The 10,981-nt window shown below is 45.2% G+C and overlaps 1 long non-coding RNA gene across 3 annotated transcripts in view; it reads left to right on the top strand.

Moving 5' to 3' along the window:
• LOC144142208 (uncharacterized) overlaps positions 1–8,051 on the top strand; it is a 40,857-nt gene extending 32,806 nt beyond the window's left edge. Inside the window, exon 6 of one of the 3 annotated variants that reach the window (XR_013316890.1) lies at positions 7,840–8,051. This is a non-coding gene — a long non-coding RNA (uncharacterized LOC144142208). Of the gene's footprint in view, positions 1–6,869; positions 6,926–7,839 lie in introns of those variants that run through there. The other 2 variants (XR_013316891.1, XR_013316892.1) reach the window with 2 other exon arrangements.
• The last annotated feature ends 2,930 nt before the right edge of the window (positions 8,052–10,981 follow it).

Raw genomic sequence — 10,981 nt, forward strand, 5'->3', positions numbered from 1 at the left:
TGTGGGGTGGGAAGGAGTTTGCATACAAGGACGAAAAGCATAGTGGGCGCTTAACTTTGTTGGGATGATCCCTACTCAGAAAAATAGCTGATGGAGGCTGAAAGAAACTGCTGTGAAGTGTCCCGTGGAAGTAGATTTTATAGAAAAGGAACAGGCGAGCGTGTGCGCGACGATGACATACGTTATCCAGTTCAGCACGCTTTTTAAATGCTGTGAAGCTTGAAAATGTTGAATAATCAGATAATACGAAGCGACCATCACGGTTCTCAATGAGTCGAGGTTACTTGCGATATCTACTTGATGAGGATACCAGATTGCAGAGGCGTATTCTATTTTTGAACGAGTAAGGGTGACTTATGCAAGTCTTCCTACATCAGATTGGGCTTGTTTTAAACTACGCCTGAGTAGTCCACGCACGCTGAGGCAAGGATGATGTTAGTATTGTGGTGCCATGTTAAATCATTTCTGAAATAAAGACTAAGATATTTGCACGTGATCGTTACCTGTATTACATGATAATTTATAGTAACATAAGTAGCAAAACTGGGGTTCCAACTGAACACAGCATTTCCTTTGTTTTAGGTAAATTAGGGCCGTCAACCACATTAAGCACCAACAGTTAATTACATCTACCTCAGATTGGAGACTGCAACGGTCTTGATCAGACGAAAGGGTACGGTAAAGTAAAAGGTAATCAGCAAATAGGTGAACACGGGATGATACACATAAGGGGAGGTAGTTAATGTAGACTAGAAGAATTATTGTGCCTAATACTGTACCTTGAGGGACCCCTGATGTTACTTGAGCGAAAGCAAATCCGTGATTGTTGACGAATGGAAACTGAAGTCTAGCAGTAAGGAAATCTTTAATCCAAGCTAGAACGTCGGGGTGTAGGTGAAATTTAGTTAGCTACAGGAATTGTCTATGGTGAGTAGCGCGACCTAAGGCTGTAGAGAAATCGAAGAAGAGTGGATCGACTTGCAACCCTGAGTGTACTAAAGTATATATATCGTTAGTATATCCAGCCAATTGGGTATCGCACGAGTAACCTTTGCGTAAACCGTGTTGGAATTTAAAAATAGTTTTATGATCTAGGTACCCTATAACTTGAGAATGTACGACATGCTCGATAATTTTACAAATGGTGATAGTCAGAGAGATCGGTCGGTAGTTTAGTGGTTAAGAACGAATACCAGATTTAAAGATGGATGAAATACTCACTGTACGCCAGTCATGGGCAACTGAACCCACAGGTAAGGACTCAGTAAAAAATGCTGCTAGTACAGAAGCAATGCGTAAAGAAGCATTTTCAGTACTTTGTTGTCAATGCTCATATGAACACAAGTTGATGAAATTTTAAGTGTTTGAGTAAAAATAAGATTCCCCTCTCAGTAAAGACAATTTCAGGCATCATGACTTCCACAAAACTAGTTGTGATCAATAACGAAGCATCGTCTTAGCAAGTAAAAAACGATGCAAATGAGTTATTAAGTGTCTCCACGCATGCACATTTCGGAACAGATCGGTGTTCGTTATTACAATATTTATGTCAGGGTAGCTTTTAGGATTGATTATTCGCCAGAATTTCCTATAGTTGTTACTTATCATGGATGTTAAGTCGTGAGTGTACACAATGCGACTATTCAATCGCAACATCGCAACATCGGAACATCGCAACATCGGAACCCTCAATCGCAACATCGGAACCTTGCACCCAATGTATGCACGCTGCCTACGTCATGCTTTAAAGCCTACTTAAGGCCGTTTTTCTCTGCAATAAATTTCATTGTGAAGAAGGCTCCCGTGCGGGAGCCGAAACGTCTTTTAAGTTTTTCTTTTTCGTTACTTGGTCGGTGCCCTCTTTCTCTCTCAAATGTACCCTCCCGACCAGACGGTTGTCCGTCAAACCCTTGACTTCATTGCGACTATTATGTTAAGAAGGGTTTGGTACTGCTTGTCACACTCCTTATACCGCAGCCAAGAAACCGAGTCTGTTTTTATCTCCTTGCCTGTAAAGGCGCTTTTTTCCATTGGTAAAAAACAAATTGGGCGGGTGAACCAAGGCAATGGACAACTCTTTCAATAGCGAAGACCTGAATGCATGACTGAATCACATTCATAAATGTTCTTTCGATGCGACGCATCTCTTGCTCTCGGGCTTGTCCCTCCTGCGTTGTCGCGCCGTCCGTCCGCAGCCCTCCTCCGTTCTTCTCTTCCACAGCTGTGTGCAACACTCTCATTCCGGCTTATTAGCATACCGCAGCTGGCGCGCTTGTTTGGGCGCGCATACCTGCGTTAACAACTGCTCCGGCGCGCGCTAGTGCGCGCATGCGGGACTCTCCTCCGTTGGCTCCTCTCCTTCAATCGCTGTGAATATAAAGCGGGCATCGCCCCGCGGCGGTTAAGTTAAGCGCTCGCTCTCACAATGACGTGACATTGCTTTTACGCCCATCTTACCGCGTATGAGAACACTCGCATGTGATGGAAATGCATCATACGCGTTCACAACACGTTTCACCCGATTTAGAGAATGAACCTAACGGAAACACCAATTGAACCGCCCGAAGCGTAGCATAACACAAGGCTTTAATCACGGGAAGATGGGCGTAATTTTTTTTTAGCCAGTTTTTCTCAGTGGAGTGTCGGAGAAACGAGACAGTTGAGTGTTTATGGCATCACTTCAGCTCTGGCATAGTGCCTAATTTTTTACTAGTCGTTTTTCCTGGAATCCAGGGACGGGCAATGCTACAAGGTATAATGGCATGATCCGAGATCCCGTCTAAGATAGTACTATTAGAACAAAGGTTGGAATGATTGGTAGGTATTAGGTCAAAGATATTTGCAGACGTCGCTGAACAACGAGTTGTGGGAGTTCATTAGTTCAGCTAACGAGAAGTCAAGGCAGGTCTGAAGAAGAGTTCGCCTCGATTTCATTTGATGCTACAGATAGTGAAGACCAGTCAACGCCGGGGAAGTTGAAATCGCCAAAAATTACTAAAACTGAATTAGGAAAACGCACGGCGGCTTCATCCAGGATTTTACAAAATTAAGCTGTGAATGAGGGTGACATACCGGGAAGGCGGTACAAAAACTGCAAATATGACATAAAACACGTCACTTGTTGGGGAAACAAAAACACATTTAGGGAAATTGAACATGATACGAGGGGCAAAGAATTCTCTTCTGACTGCTAGGAGAACACCCTCGACACTAAGGTTTAGTATTCCGCAGCAAAAAAAAGTCAAGTCCGATCCACTGAATTGTATTCTGCGATCAGGAGCCGTCTCGTTCAACCACATTTCTGTAATACTTGTAAAGCTGCGCAACATTGTTAAAAAAAGAAGAAAGGGCGATATTTTTTGATAAGACGCTCGGAATGCTATTGTACAGATCACAAACAACCGATACTAATAGACAGGCGATTTTGGGTTGATAACTCCAGTGAACAAGTTTGAATCCAACTTCGGAAATTGTAATGTTATTCCCTCGTTAACGGAGGTGTTTCAAGATTGCCTGAACGCCTTTAGTTTTGCTTTCAATAAGGGCTGTGATGATGTCACGGTAATGAGGGCATCCACGTTGTCGCTGAAACGCGCGAGTTGGTAGAGGCTGTATAATATGAGAATGGGTCATTTCAGTCTCGCCTTGATTACTTTGAACATCGTTCACGCAGGGACAACTTGATGTTTATAGACCACTTTCTGCTAACTGCGCAGAATTAGGTAAAGATACGTTCGCTTGTCGCTAATAGTTCCCAACTTTACCTCCCTGGTGAAGCCATTACCAAGCCCATATTTTATAAAATCGCCTCTCTAACAAATGCCGACTCAATATCTTAAAGCTTGCTGGGGCACATAAAATCGTGTCCCAGTGATCGAAATTAAAGGACAGTAGCGTCACTACACTACAAGACTTTTGCCAAGCGACGAAGAAAACACCCCAAAGCCTATTGAGTACGAAAAGTCAACTGGGCAGGATTTTACCTTGAGGTTGAAAAAATATTATATCAACAAAATAGTTTGCGTATATGGTCCGCAAAATGATAGCATTTCCGAAAAGGAACCACCAAATTCGGTCCGGCTTGGAAATAGCCCTATCAGCTTACCCAGCCCTGACCGACCGCATTGTTCAAACTCTGCTTAGCGACCACCGGCAGCACAGGCCAAACACAAGCGCAAGTTTTTTATTTATCCCCCAAGCATCCCAAGCGTCCTTAAGAAGCGTGAGAGCTTATCGGTTCTAATTCACTCGTCCTCTGGTGACGTGATAGTTCTAACCTGAGCACGACTATCCAGTAAGATTACCAATTCCTAACTTCCTGCTTGCCAGAAGGACTATACTGTTTACCTGAAATACCGCTCCATCCTTCAGGTGGTGGAATTGTGATTGCCGTATCGGATGAAATTTGTTCTGATGCCATTCTCGTGGTGTCAGTTATTGAAATAATGTGCACTTGATATTGCCTTGATCACAAGCATACATTGTTTCGCGCATGCTACTGCCCACTTAACGCATCAACATCGTTTTGTGACAAACTCCGTGACTGCCTAAGCAAAGTTGTTATAACGTTTCCGAAATCCACTTTCTTCTTATTGGGAGATTTTAATTACCCTGCTATTTTGTGGAACAAGCCTATTCCTCTTGCCCTACGTAATTCATTCCAGTGCCTCGCTATTCATGTCCGCTCCCCTTTTAACATCTGTCAGCTCATTACCGAACCAACTCGCATTACTGAATCATGGTTCAACATACTTCATAATATATAGGCCACAAGCCCGGATGCTATATCGTTCTTAACACTTCTAGTATGTTTAGGCGATCACGCTGTTGTCCTTTACGGAATTAAAATCGCTTTTTACTCCTCCATCAAAGTTGTATAAAACCATTCGAGATTAAAGCCCATTCGATTTCGAATCGATAAATACTGCCTTAGAACAGTTTCTTGCTTTATTCCTCCCACAATTCTGGGAGCGTTCCGTGCATGAATTTTGGCGGTAGTATAAGGGGACAGTTGATGGCTTGATACATCATTATGTCGCGCTTCATACATTGTCCTGTATTAAGCAATCGCCATGGTTCACCAAAACTTTAAACGATTACTAAACAAAAAGAAAGGGATCTTTCGGAAATACAAGCTAAATAAAACTGTTGAGAGATGATCTTCCTATGTACACGTTCCGCAGGAGTACGAAAGGGCTCTTGAGAATGCAACACTCACTTTTTTTTCATCAGGCGCTAGGGGCATGACTACCTACAGATGCACAGAATTTTAGAACGTCGTGAATATGTGTAATACAAAGCCCGTGACTTGGCAAACCGAAAAGAGCGTTTCTGTACTTCACGGCGAATCATGTGTTATTTTGAATAGCACGTTACCTTTGTGATTACATAAAGACGCTCCGTCATCTTTTCCTGTTATGCCTGGTACAAATTTTGAACAAACGGCTTCCATATTGATCGACTCGGCGGGGTACCCAAAGTGATTGAAAACGCAAAGATTTCATCTTCAGCAGGAACTGGAGGTATCAATTACAAAATACGTGTTATCAACCGGTACATTGGCTCTTATTTTATTCCAGTTAAAACAGGGCGCCACTCTTCCCGATCACTGGAAGTCCGTCAAGGTGGTAGCGGTACCCAAGGCTAGTGACGCTCTTTGTTCATTCAACTACCAACATATATCTCTAACGCCGGTACCTCGCAAAATATTGGAGCACATAATTTATTCACACCTTTGTAACTACCTAGAGTCTAATTTATTTTTTTCAGCCGATCAGCATGGTTTAAGGAAAAATTACTCGCGCGAAACTCAAGTGCTAAGTTTCACTACTGCTTTGTGTAGAATGTTACATAATTCCTCTGTTATTGACTGTATCTTTATTCATTTCGCCAGAGCGTTTGATACCGTTTCTCATCGCGTAATGTTTTCAAACTCCGTAACTTTAATATTTAGCCAATTTTTCTGAAATGTATTACATTCTTCGAAAGGGATCGTACACAGTAAGTACGTGGTAATAACGACGACTAATATTCGCCCTGTGACTTGAGGTGTTCCCCAGAAATCTGTGCATGACCAGCTCTTTTTTTTATACATATGATCTTTCTAATACCGTCGTTTCGCCTACAAGGCTCTTCACGAAAGATTGTGTAGTTCATATGAAAATCTCTAGCACATCTGGAATTGCCATGTTGCAAAACGATCTCGATAACAGAAGCACTTGGGGTGACACATGGGCCATTCAACTTAACGTCCGTATATGTAAGACAATGCGTATAACCAAATCCGCAACAAAAGTAGGATTGCCTACATATATTCTGAATGGTTCTCCGCTTAAACCCGCTAACAGGTAAAAATATCTTGGCCTTCCCATTTGTAGTGACCTGTCTTGGCGCACGCATATAGTGTATATTAGCAACAAGACTGACAGCACTTTCGACTTTATTCGGCAATACTTCGCCTCAGCACAGGTCTAGTAAAAGCTTTTCTATATGCAACCCTCGTCCGATCGAAATTCGAATACGCTTCTTGCGTCTGGTGGGATCCGGCTGTTTTGGGTTCGTCTTCGGCTCTCAGTCAAGCCACACGAGCAAGTACAGCTGTCTTGATATTTGTCCGGAGCCCAAAACTGGACACTGGTTTGTGATGAAAAATTTTGGGTGCATCAAATTACTCTTTTCGTGTTCAGTATTTTTTTCTTTTTTTCTTTTTTCTTTCCCCTAGCGTAGCAAGCTAGCGCGAAGGCTCGGCTAACATAGCTGGCCTTCATTAAAGTTATCCTCCCTCTCTCTCTGTACCCTAACATCCTCATCAATTATCTTGAGCATATTCAAAACAGTGCGGCTTGTTTTATACTACGCAATTATTTCAGGACACCAAGTGTCTGGCATACGAAACTACCAGTTGACCTTTCTCATCTTTCTAAAAGACGAGCTATTTCCTGTTTGTATGCATGATGCACAAAATATGCTGTACCATGATCATATAAAACATGCGCTTTTTTTAGTACCATCGTATGTATCACTCTGTACTGAACATAAGGTAAAGGTTGGAGTATCCATGTGCAAGACAAATCTGTGTTCTTACTTTTTCGCCCCCCAAACCAGCTCACAATAGAATCACCTTCCCACTTTCCTCATCACTATCACCGATAGAGCTCATGTTAAGTCCCCGGTGTGCGACTTCTTGTAATTTTTGTTAGTACGCTTATACGCTACATTACTTTTGATTCCTGTCAACATGTCACTCCTTTGTGTAATGTCTTGCAGTCGTGAGAGTAAATAAACAAAATGAAAGAAAAGCAGAAGTTATCCCAGTGCATTTGGGTATGCTTTGTGTTGCTGCTATCGCAGTGAAACACTATTGTGCTGCTTCCTGCTTAGGGTCATCATACTATACTCTTTGTTTATCTACGTTCCTCCGGTGAGCCACTAATGAGGCTATAAACAAGCAATATAGCAAAATTTAAATTTCGGCCATACAAGCTAAAGTTTTGCCCAAATAATGGAAACATGCGTGATGGACAAAAAATGATGGGCCGGCGCACTTAAGCACTGATTTGTGAATAATAAAAACGTGTTGGTTGTCCACATGTGTCAGGTAAAAAAAATTTGCGGAGGATGACGCACTTAGTTACTATAGTGTTGTTTCCGGCTTTTATGATTCGTCTTGAAGTAAATCGTTTTTTAAACATACTAAAATATAAGTTTCTGTGTGTCTTCGGGGGATATTTTCACTTTACCAGATAAAATGGCGCCTTTAATACGAGACATTTTCAGATTTTGATGCTATATAGAGAGTTGAAAATAATTTCAAGTGTCTGCATTTTTTCTGCTTTCTAGTAGCCCAACCAATTTCGAAATGACATCACCAATGAAAAGCTGCAAAAGGATTGGTATTCTAAAAAAATATAAGTACTCTCATGGATGAAAAGAAGAATTCCTGCAAGTGCTAAAAAGGCCCTTGGCAATAGAGATCAGTCTACGTCGCAGTTGCGATCTGAATATCTTTGTAACGATTCGTAAAATAAAAACTGACTTTTGTATTTTCATAAGTAGGCCTATTGTAAATGATGGAACATGTATGTGCATATCCGGAGCGGTAATTGTATCAAACAGGTTTGATATTGCCGCGAACCATACATTGGGTTTGTTTATTTGTGTTTTGCTTTTACCGCCCGGCTGCGCCGGTCTGTGTTATCTCTGCGCCAAGGGAAGCGCGTGTTCCATTCTTTCTTTCTGTGCCACATGTGTTATCTGTCGTGATAGGGAGAGCATTCCGATCTAACGTGAACAGCCCAGAATAATCTTCTTGGATCTACTATGTTCTCGATGTGAATCGACGTTTCGAGAATCACGCGCGCCGAAAGATAAAAAGCCTGCAGTGCGGACGCCGGAGCATTCGATTCGACGACACTCGCTTGTACAAGTCACTTTGTTGACCGCTGCTTCGCCGCCTCTGTATTCTTTTGAGTTGTTAGGGGAGCACAAGTTCGCTCCAATAAACGTGTTTCTCATTCAAGACAACTGCATCGTTCTTGTCTTCGCGACATCTGGTAGAGGTGCGGGGTACTAAGTCTTTATGCCCTCTACGACATCTCGAAGCCGCCAAGCCAGTCCAACCAGAGAAAGCCCCCGACTGCAAGGATTGCTACCCGAGTTCGGTCTTCTGCCAGAAGGGCCCAAGAGAAGGAACGCTGCAACCAACACCATGGTGCAAGAAACAACGTCGCCAATCATCCTGCAGCAGCCCCGAGAACCGCCATCGTTCCGGGGAGCCCCCGCTGAAGACCCCGAAGAATGGTTGGAGAAGCTGGAGCGCGTCCGCATCTTCACCAGGTGGGACGACGAAGAAACTTTCCGGCTTGTTTTCTTTTACTTAGAAGATGCTGCTCGAACTTGGTTCGAGAACCATGAGAGCTCTTTGACCGACTGGACTCAATTCAAAAGGGAGTTCCTTAAGACTTTCACTACCGTGGTGAGAAAGAGCGAGCTGCGCTTTTGCTTGAAACTCGAACGCAGCACCCCAACGAAGGAGTCGTGATTTTCGTTGAGGACATGAAGCGACTTTTTCGTCGCGCGGACCCTGAAATGACCGAGGAAAAGAAGCTCAGGTTTCTAATGCGAGGAGTGAAGCAAGAGCTTTTTGCTTGTCTAGTCCGTAACCCTCCGAAGACAGTGGCGGAATTCGCGTCTGAGGCGGCCGCGATGGAGAAGACGCTAGAAATTCGAACGAGGCAGTACGACCGCCCTGTCAACGCGCTGTTCTCGGAGACCATCGGTGCCGCAAATGGAAGCTCCGATACATGCGAGAGACCATGCTAGCACTGGTCAGGGAGGAGCTTCGGAAGCTTTTTCCAACGACGCCGCAACCTCAAGTGGCTTCCCTGACCGACGTAATCCGAGAAGAAGTCCAAAACGCACTGGCAACTTCTACGCCATCGGAAGCACCCCGCGAACCACAAGCCATGACCTACTCCTCGGCTGTTCGTCAACCCCGCCCTGCTCCAACTCGTCGTCAAGAGGCCGAGCCATACCGCCGTCCAATGCCGCCCGCCGGACGCCTTGTAGACCGATACCAGACGCCAAGGAAGACCGACGTGTGGCGAACGCCCGATAATCGCCCGCTGTGCTACCACTGCGGAGAGGCCGACCACATCTACCGTGGCTGTCCCTACAAGAGGCTCGGTTTGCGAGGGTTCTCCGTCGACGCCCCACGCCCCCGATACGGCCAGCGCCCTGCTGAGATCGAAGAATACCTCTCCAACACCAACCGAGGACCAGCCCGCTTCAACCGTTCACCGTCGCCCTACCCGTATCAGTCACCGAACCGCCGCAGCACTGCTGACTTCTCACGTGGAAGGTCCCCCAGCCCACGCGGGGGAAACTAAAAGCAGCAACTTCGGGAGGTAAAGTGGCACAACGGCGGAAAAATGAAAACCCTCCAACGACGCAGCGACTCGCTGAAGACCATCATTCACGACATGCCCTCAACCCGACGACCCGACCTAGCCCTAACGAGACTCCTGAACACGACGACAGCTGCACGGCGCGACGCGTACCTGCCCTGACCGAGACGTCCGTTGAGAAGACGACGACAACGACGATGCACAGTGCCCGACCGTCAACACGTACAAGCAGAGATAACGCCCCGACGAACCCGGAACTCGAGGAAGACTGCATCTGACGTCAAGGTGTCCATCGAAGGCTTTGACGTAGTCGCCCTCGTAGACACGGGAGCTGACTATTCGGTAATGAGCGGACCATTTGCGTCTAAACTGAAGAAAGTTATGACCAGATGGGACGGTCCGCACATACGCACAGCAGGAGGCCACCTCGTGACGCCAAGTGGAACATGCACATCGCGCGTCACCATAGACGGCACAACGTACCCTGCGGCGTTCGTCATTCTGCCTAACTGCTCCCGTGACGTAAATCTTGGAATGGACTTTTTGATGGACAACGGTGCAATAATCGATCTGCAGACCAAGTCAATAAATTTTTCCCCCAATCACTCCATGGCGCCGGAACCGAACCCCGAACGACGTGCTGCTGTAAGGATTCCCGATTATCATGTCACCCTGCCACGCCGCGCAAGCTTGATGGTCGCAGTCTACTGTGAAGATGCTGCTCCTGACGTCGATGCTATCGTAGAAACCGATCAAAGGGTGCTTCTCAACCGTGGTGTGTCGGTCGCAAGAGGCATTGCGCGCTTCAAGGAACACCAATCCCACATTTTGGTTACGAATTTCACCGAGGAGTACCAGCATTTAAACAAGGGCGCGGCAATTGCATTCCTCGAAGAAGCGCAAGAAGCAAGTGACGTGATCGCGGTCGCCGACTTTGAACGCAAACCCGTAGAAATCTTCAAGCTCCCGCAGCCATTCGACGTGAATCCGGCGCTACCGCAAGAACAACGGAAAAAATTATTGGCTTTGCTGCGTCGATATAGCGAATGTTTTTCGTCGAGCGCAAAACTACGTCA

This window comes from Haemaphysalis longicornis, unplaced genomic scaffold (genome assembly GCF_048455015.1).
Source record: "Haemaphysalis longicornis isolate Haplotype H1 unplaced genomic scaffold, Haemaphysalis longicornis Haplotype H1 scaffold_6, whole genome shotgun sequence".
Lineage (NCBI taxonomy): Eukaryota > Metazoa > Arthropoda > Arachnida > Ixodida > Ixodidae > Haemaphysalis > Haemaphysalis longicornis.